Below are 8,599 nucleotides of genomic sequence, written 5' to 3'. Positions count from 1 at the left end.
TTCCCCTGGAAAAAAAAAAAAAAAAAAAAACAGGAATTTGATTTGGCCAGGGTCCAAAGGATTGACTGGATGTTCTTTTCTTGTCCATGGGGTTTTTTTTGCAGTTTCATGATGAAACAAAGGGAAAACCAGTTCCGATTTTCCCAGTCCTCACCCTTCCTGCCAGCTTTGGGAGGGAGGGAGGGAGGGAAGGAGGAGTGGGATCCCCAACACTTCCAAAGGGCTGGGAATTAAATTCGGGACCAGACTTCCCTTCCTGACTCCCAGGAACTGAGAAAAATAAAAAGCAGGAGGGAAAAAGCTCCCACAGAAATGAAGGACAACAAAAACTCCCACAGAAATGAAGGATGTTGTCTTTGCTGCCATGATTCAGCTGCTCCGAGCAGGAACACGGAAGGAGTTCAAAAAATAAAAGAATTGGAGTTGCTAAAAATAGAAACCAGAGCTTAAATCACCCAAATTCAGAGGTGAATCCCATCAGGAGAGCTCAGATGGGTGAGGAGCAGAGGGAAAGGCAGGAATAATGCAAAGGGATGAAGATTTGGCCAGGGAATTCTCAAAACCCTGAGATTTTGATGTATTTTTTATCAATTTTGGTGGAAAGCAGCGGCCAAAAATTAATCTGGGGGATTGAGGGGATGATGGGGTTGGAAATCCCTGAAAACCACGGAGCCATGGAATGGGTTGGCTTGGATGGGACCAGATCCTCCAACCCATGGGATGATGGGGCTAGAAATCCTGGAAAACCACGGAGCCATGGAATGGGTTGGGTTGGGAAGGACCAGATCCTCCAACCCATGGGATGATGGGGCTGGAAATCCTGGAAAACCGTGCAGCCATGGAATGGGTTGGGTTGGGTTGGGTTGGGTTGGGACCAGATCCTCCAGCTCCAACCCATGGGATGATGGGGCTGGAAATCACTGAAAACCATGGAGCCATGGAATGGGTTGGGTTGGGTTGGGTTGGGTTGGTTTGGGACCAGATCCTCCAGCTCCAATCCTTGGGATGATGGGGCTGGAAATCCCAGAAAACCACGGAGCCATGGAATGGGTTGGGTTGGGAAGGACCAGATCCTCCAACCCATGGGATGATGGGGCTGGAAATCCTGGAAAACCACAGAGACATGGAATGGGTTGGGTTGGATGGGACCAGATCCTCCAAGCCATGGGATGATGGGGTTGGGAATCCCAGAAAACCACAGATCCATTGAATGTGTTGGGTTGGATGGGACAGGATCCTCCAAGCCATGGGATGATGGGGTTGGGAATCCCAGAAAACCACGGAGCCATGGAATGGGTTGGGTTGGGTTGGGACCAGATCCTCCAAACCATGGGATGATGGGGCTGGAAATCCTGGAAAACCACAGATCCATGGAATGGGTTGGGTTGGATGGGACCAGATCCTCCAGCTCCAACCCATGAAATGATAGGGGTGGAAATCCCTAAAAACCACGGAGCCATGGAATGGGTTGGGTTGGGTTGGGACAAGACCCTCCAGCTCCAACCCTTGGGATGATGGGGCTGGAAATCCCAGAAAACCACGGGGCCATGGAATGGGTTGGGCTGGGTTGGGTTGGGTTGGCTTGGATGGGACCAGACCCTCCAGTTCCATCCCTGCCGTGTTGCTGGGCGGGTCAGAGGGAGGATTCCCTGCTTCCAGACTCACCAAAAGTCACTTTTCCCAATAAATTTCCACCTTTTCCAAGGAGCCAGCTCTTCCTCGGTGCACAAAGCTGGATTTCCAAAGGCTTTTCCTCCCAAAAAAAAGCCAAAATCGGTGTTGGAAAGAACATCAGAGAGGGTTTCTGTGACTCCCCCCTGGATCCAACCTGAGGTTGGAGAACGTCAGGCACAAAATATCTGGGAGAGACCTGGGAGTTTTATTCCAGGAGCAGTTGGAAAAACCAGTAAAACCAGTATGAGCTCATGGGGGGATGGCATTTTTCCACACAAACTGAGCTTTTTTCTATTTCCCCCCTTTGATTTTGATTTTTAAGCCAAGTGAAAGTCCAGGATAAGGAGGATTGTGGCTCCAAAAGATGATTCCTGTTTCCTGGTTTAGGCTTAGGCTTAGGTTTAGGGTTTTGTTTTAGGGTTGGGTTTAAGGTTAGGGTCAGGGTTGGGGTTTGGTTGAGGGTGAAGGCCATGGTTTAGGGTTAGGATTAGGATTATGATTATGGTTAGGGTTGGTTTGTGTTTGGGTTCGGTTTAGGCTTAGGTTTAGGCTTAGGTTTAGGCTTAGAGTTTTGTTTTAGGGTTAGGGTTAGGGTTAGGGTTAGGGTTAGGGTTAGGGTGAAGCCCATGGTTTAGGGTTAGGATTAGGATTATGATTAGGGTTAGTGTTGGTTTGTGTTTGGGTTCGGTTTAGGGTTAGGTTTAGGCTTAGGCTTAGGTTTAGGGGTTTTTTTTAGGGTTAGGGTTAGGGTTAGGGTCATGGTTAGGGTTTGGTTTAGGGTGAAGGCCATGGTTTAGGGTTAGGGTTAGGATCATGATTATGGTTAGGGTTGGTTTGTGTTTGGGTTAGGCTTAGGCTTAGGGTTAAGCTTAGCATTTTGTTTTAGGGTTAGTGTTAGGGTTAGTGTCACAGTTAGGGTTTGGTTTAGGGTGAAGACCATGGTTTAGGGTTAGGGTTAGGGTTATGATTAGGGTTAGGGTTGGTTTCTGTTTGGGTTAGGTTTAGGCTTAGGTTTAGGCTTAGGGTTTTGTTTTAGGGTTAGTGTTAGTGTTTAGGGTCAGTGTTATGTGTTATTGCTAGGGTTAGGGTTAGGGTTAGGGTTAGGGTTAGGGTTACGGTTAGGGTTAGGGTTAGGGTTAGGGTTGGTTTGTGTTTGGGTTCAGTTTAGTTTTAGGGTTAGGCTTAGGGTTTTGTTTTAGGGTTAGTGTTAGTGTTTAGGGTCAGTGTTATGTGTTATTGCTAGGGTTAGGTCAGTGTTTAGGATCAGGATTAATGTTAGCATTAGTGTTTGGGTCATTCACCTCTACGTGTGACAGGATCCACAGTCCTGCTTTGGAATTCTTGGGACACTCCCCCTCTCCCGGCCTTTCCTGGTTTTGGGATAATTTCTATCCATCCCTGATCTTGGGATCAACTTCTGGCCCTCGTGAAGGAGTCTGCTGCCCTGGACAGGCACAGCTCTCACCCTTGTGGTCTGAGGGACCCCGTTCCTCTTGTCAGCCTTTGGAAAATCCCAACTTCTCCTCGGAACCTTGCTTTTCTCTGGGATTTTTCAATATTTTTAATTTAAATTCAATTCCTGGGCTCTTTGGGGTGACCTCCAGCAGCCCCAGAGGTCTCCCAGCCTGGCTCAGGGAGTTGCTCCCAGCCCAGTGATGGATTTGAAGTGTGGGAGAGGCACAAAGAGTCGATAACCCCTGAGGCCTTTTCCCCTGCCCTGGCAATTCTGGGGTTGGGTTTAAACTGGGCCATTCCTGGGATTTTGGTGTTGGATGACATCAGAGAGATAAAAACGAAGCAATTCTGGGTTTCGGAGTTTACTTATTCCAGATATTTTCATTACGTTTTCAGGCCAGAATCCAGGGGATCTTTCCTCAATCTAAATAAATCTCCCATTAAAAAAAAATAAATTAAAAAAACAAACCTAAAAGCAAAACCAACCCAACAGCTGCAGCTGGAGTTCCAGAGAGGGAAGCAAATCCCAGCACTTCTGCCATGGCTTTGAAATCCCAGAATTGAGGAATTCTGTAATGGTTTGGCTTGGGAGAACTGAGGACCGATCCAGTGCCACCTCCCACTGTCCCAGGTGGCTCCAATCCCTGTCCAGCCTGGCCTTGGACACTTCCAGAGATGGGGAAATTCTCTGGGAATTCCATCCCAGGCCATCCTCACCCTCTGAGGGGGTAGAATTGTGCCTGGTTACTCAAACCTGGCCTTGGACACTTCCAGAGATGGGGAAATTCTCTGGGAATTCCATCCCAGGCCATCCCCACCCTCTGAGGGGGGAGAACTGTGCCTTTCCCACCGTGACTTTGGGATACTCCAAGCCGTTATCCCGCCGGGAATTTCTGGGAGATGTGGGTGAGGCTGGAAGGGACCTGCGCCCGTCCCAGGCTGAAGCACTTCAGGGTTTTTATCCCTTTTTTTTTTTTTTTTTATCCCATGAGATCTTTATCCCGTTTTTTTTTTTCCCCACGGCTCTTGTGCCATCTGCTGCCCGACAGCTCCGTGTCCCCGCAGCCCCGGAGCCTCCCCGCTCCTCCTCCGGCATCTCCTTCCTCCCCTCACCCCTCTCCCACCGCCAGCCCCGACCCGAATTATTCACGAGGCTTCACCGAAAAAGATCCCGTTTAAAACAAACTCGGAGCCTGCTCAGCGCACTTTGAACCCCGCTGGATTTTATCTCCAGTGACACAGCAAAGCCCCAAAAATCAGCAATTCCCGCTCGCCGCCCCGCTGCTCTTTACCCGCGGGGCTGGAGGAGCACTGCGGGGATTTTCCCACCTTTCCAAGCCTCAGTTTTGGGGATTTGGAGGAGAAGCAAAGCTGCAGATCCCGGCTGGCCAAGCAGAGGGCACTGCTGGCTCACGATTCCAGCCAGGGCTCTGCACTGGGCTTTGAGTCCATCCCAAAACCCTGGCACATTTCTGCTGCCGGGAGCAGAAATCGCAGGAGCAGCGGCTGAGAAATCCTGTGTCCCCTTCATCCCCCTGATTCCAACAGGTCCTAAAAAAATCCAGGAATAGTAAGTTAAAAAGTGGGAATAACACCCAGTGGAACAGAGCAGTGATGGAGAGCACTGGGGAAGTGGAAAATGGAAAAACCAGGGGGAAAAGAGATTAAATGGACACGGGAGATGAGAGCCTGGCCCACTTTGGGGTTCATCAGAACATCCTGACACCCAGCAGGGCAGGGGAGCGGCTCCACCCCAGAGCCACAGAGCGGGTTCTCCACGAAAATGCACTAAAGTTTCATATTTTTATCCCATGGATTCTGAAATGGAAGATTTTTTTCTTCTTTTTCCCCGCTGATGTGTATTAGAAAGCCCTGGGGAGGGAATCTCCTCCCTCTCATCGCCCTGCAGCTCCTTCTCACTCCCATCTTCTCCAATTCCTCTTTTATTTTGCTGGTGGAAAAGGACAGAAAGCAGCTGGGAGGAAGCAGAGGATGAAGAAAACCCTTTCAAGTTGAATTTCAGCTGTACCAGAGCATCCCCAAACTCCTCGGAGGAGCCCATGCCCAGCTCTGTGCTCGCAGTCCCCCGTGCACCACCTCGCTCATTACTCCATTTATTAATTCCTAATATTCCCAGTGTCAATATTCCTATTCTTCCCCCACTCCTGACTGCTTAAAACCCCAAATCCGGCAGGACTGAGGCGCTGGGGGGTGTTGGCTCTCCTGAGAGGCGGATTCGGGTTTCCAGGGCTTCGGCTGCTCCTCCGCCGCCGCAGCTCCTGATGCATCCCAGCGATAGCTCCCGAAATGCGATACCCCGGGAGCTGCGATGGTGCCGCTGCCATGGAGATGCTCCCGTCCCACCCCCAAAGTGGCTTTCTCCCGGTTTCACCTAACCTGGTTAGAAAGAGCAGTAATGGCCCTGGAGAGCCGTAACCGGATTAAAGCCCGGGGATTGATGGTGGATCCTCCCAGGCTTCTTCCCAGGAGCTCCCCGGGGGCATCCCTGTCGAAATGCTCCGGCCCAGAGCTTTGGGAAGCATTTGGGAATGGTCTGATCCCCCTGGGAAGGGTCTGATCCCTCCTGAATGGCACTGGGGAAGGACTTGAGACCCTTGGGAAGGGTCTGATCCCCCCTGGATGGCACTTGGGAAGGGCTTGAGTCCCCTGGGTATGGTCTGATCCTTCCGGGACGGCACTGGGGAAGGGCTTGAGACCCTTGGGAAGGGTCTGAACCCCCCTGGATGGCACTTGGGAAGGGCTTGAGTCCCCTGGGAATGGTCTGATCCCTCCGGGACGGCACTGGGGAAGGGCCTGAGACCCTTGGGAAGGGTCTGATCTCTCCTGGATGGCATTTGGGAAGGGTCTGTTCCCCCTGGATGGTGCTGGGGAAGGGTCTGATCCCCCCTGGATGGCACTGGGGAAAGGTCTGATCCCCCTGGGAATGGTCTGATCTCTCCTGGATGGCACTGGGGAAGGGCCTGAGACCCTTGGGAAGGGTCTGATCTCTCCTGGATGGCACTGGGGAAGGGTCTGATCCCCCTGGGAATGGTCTGATGCCTCCTGGATGGCACTGGGGAAGGGTCTGATCCCTCCTGGATGGCATTTGAGAATGGTCTGATCCCCCTGGGAATGGTCTGATGCCCCCTGGTTGGCACTGGGGAATGGTCTGATCCCCCTGGGAATGGTCTGATGCCCTCTGGATGGCACTTGGGAATGGTCTGATCCCCCTGGGAATGGTCTGATGCCCCCTGGATGGCACTTGGGAAGGTCCCAAGCCCCTTGGGAAGGGCCTGAGCCCCTTGGGATGGGCGTGATCCCTCCTGGATGCCGCTGAGAAAACCCCAAAAAGGCTCCAGGAGGGCTCAGCAGCAGGTTTTGGCCGGGGAGCACCTGTGAGGTGATTTAGGAGCCTCATCCAAGCCTCTGGATGCTCCGGAGGCCGCCTGCCAGCAAGGGAGGGTTGGCTGTGACCTGTGGGATGCACACGGAGAGGGATGGGGGCGGCCACACGGCCCCAAAGCCATCCTGGGACACGGAAATCCATTTTCCATCACTCAACCCTGCCGGTGCCTCGTCTTTCCGCGGGTCCCGGGAGCCAAACCCCGCCCGTCCATTAATCCCGGAGTCATTAGGGGCGGATAAAGCCACTTCCCCCAATTCCTTCCTGCTCGTCTCGATCCCAGCCAAGCATTTCACCTTGGCGCCGGCCGCGAGCCGAGGTGTAAAATTACCGCCTGTTTGCTCGCAGCCCCAAACAAACCGGCCAGACGTGGCAATGAATCCCCCGGGCGCCGGGAAAGGGCTGCAGCGAGCGGGACGCGCTCCTGGCTTCGCGGAGGGCGTTCGGAGCAGGGAAACTGAGGCAGGGGAGCACGGCAAGGGCTGGCACGGCAGGAGGATCCAGCCTGAGGAGCCGGGGTTGGGTCAAGGAGCTGCAGCCTCGTGGGACTGGGAGTTTTGGGGGGGTGGGCTGCGAGTGCAATAATACAAAAATGGTAAAACAATAATTGAAAAAAATGGCAAAAAAAAAGGCAACAAAGAAAAAAAAAGCAAAAAAGGGGCAAAAAAAACGGCAAAAAGAGGCAAAAAAAAAGGAAAAAATGCAAAGAAAGGGCAAAACAAGGAAAAAAAGAGGCAAAAAATTAAAAAAAAGAAAAAAATGCAAAGAAAGGGCAAAACAAGGCAAAAAAGAAGGGGATCTCAGAGAAGAGTGTAAGAGGAGAGAAATCACTGAGTAAGGCCTGGGCTTCCCCCACCAAAGGGATTCAGGAGATGCTGAGGGGATGCTGAGCCCTGAGCCTGCAGACCTGGGGAGGTGAGCTCAGTGATTCCCGTGATGTGTCCAGCCAGAATTCCCACTTTACACTGGGAAATGGGAATCATGGAATCACTGAAAGGTTGCAAAACCCCTTAAGTAAGACCCCCATGAGCAGGGATGTCCCGTGGCTGTGAAAGCACCCGGAGCCGAACCCACGGACCCAGAGGCTGGGAAGGATCCCGGGTGTTTCCCAGGAATTGGGACCGAGCCGTGGGGGGCTCCAAGCACTTTTCTCCCGGAGCCACTGTATTTATTTTCCCTCCTGTGGCAGCCCCTCGCTTCCTTGCCTGCTTTGGGGCCGTTTATTTATTCAGCCTCCCCTCCCGGGCCGCTTTGGCCCTCTCGGTGGGGCGGGAGGCACCGGCCCAGCCCGGCCGCGGCGAGCTCGGCTCTGTCAGGGCTATCAGCGAACACCAGCCCTGAGCCCGGCCAGGAATTTTAATTGAAATCGCCGCTCCCTGGGCTCAGATAAGGCCCAGCATCGCCCCGCGGCCCGAGGGGCTCCCCAGGACCACCCCCCCCCCCGCTGTCCCACGGGGTGCCAGGACCCGACCCCCCTGCCCAAATTCATGGGGGTACCCTGACCTCTCTCCATGCCCTGGCAAGGCTCTGCCAGCTCGGCCGAGGAAGCGCTGGGACAAACTGGGACAAACTGGGAGGGAACTGGGGCCCGAAGCTGTCCCACGTCCTTGTCCCAGCGTCCCCTCCCCTCCCGCAGGAGCTTGGTGGTCTCCGCTCCTTATCAGCGCTTATCTGGCGGAGCCGCTCGCTAATGTGACCTTAATGGAGCTCAAATGGACTCGATTTGTTTTATTGCGGCTCAGCCCAAACCCCGGCACCCCCTGCCCCCCTCCCTCCGCTCCTTCCCGCTTCCCTTGTTTTGGAAACACGCAGGGAAGGGGCTGCTCCTTCCTCGCGGCTCAGGGGGCAGCGCATGGGGAGCCGGAGCACCCCGGGCGGCAGGGAGAGCCCTCCCGGCACTGTCCCTCCTTCTCCTCCTTCCCCTCCTTCCCCTGCTCCCCCCGACCCCCGGGGACCCCCCCGGGCCGGGGGTGCTTCGTGGCGCGGCGGCGACGGGAGGCTCGGAGCCGGGAGCGGGGCTGGCAGCGCTCGGTGGCCGCGGCACCCCCGCGCCCCCCGCGCCCGGAG

Source organism: Vidua macroura, chromosome 28, assembly GCF_024509145.1.
Source record: "Vidua macroura isolate BioBank_ID:100142 chromosome 28, ASM2450914v1, whole genome shotgun sequence".
NCBI lineage: Eukaryota > Metazoa > Chordata > Aves > Passeriformes > Viduidae > Vidua > Vidua macroura.
Note: the sequence above shows the minus strand (reverse complement) of the source record.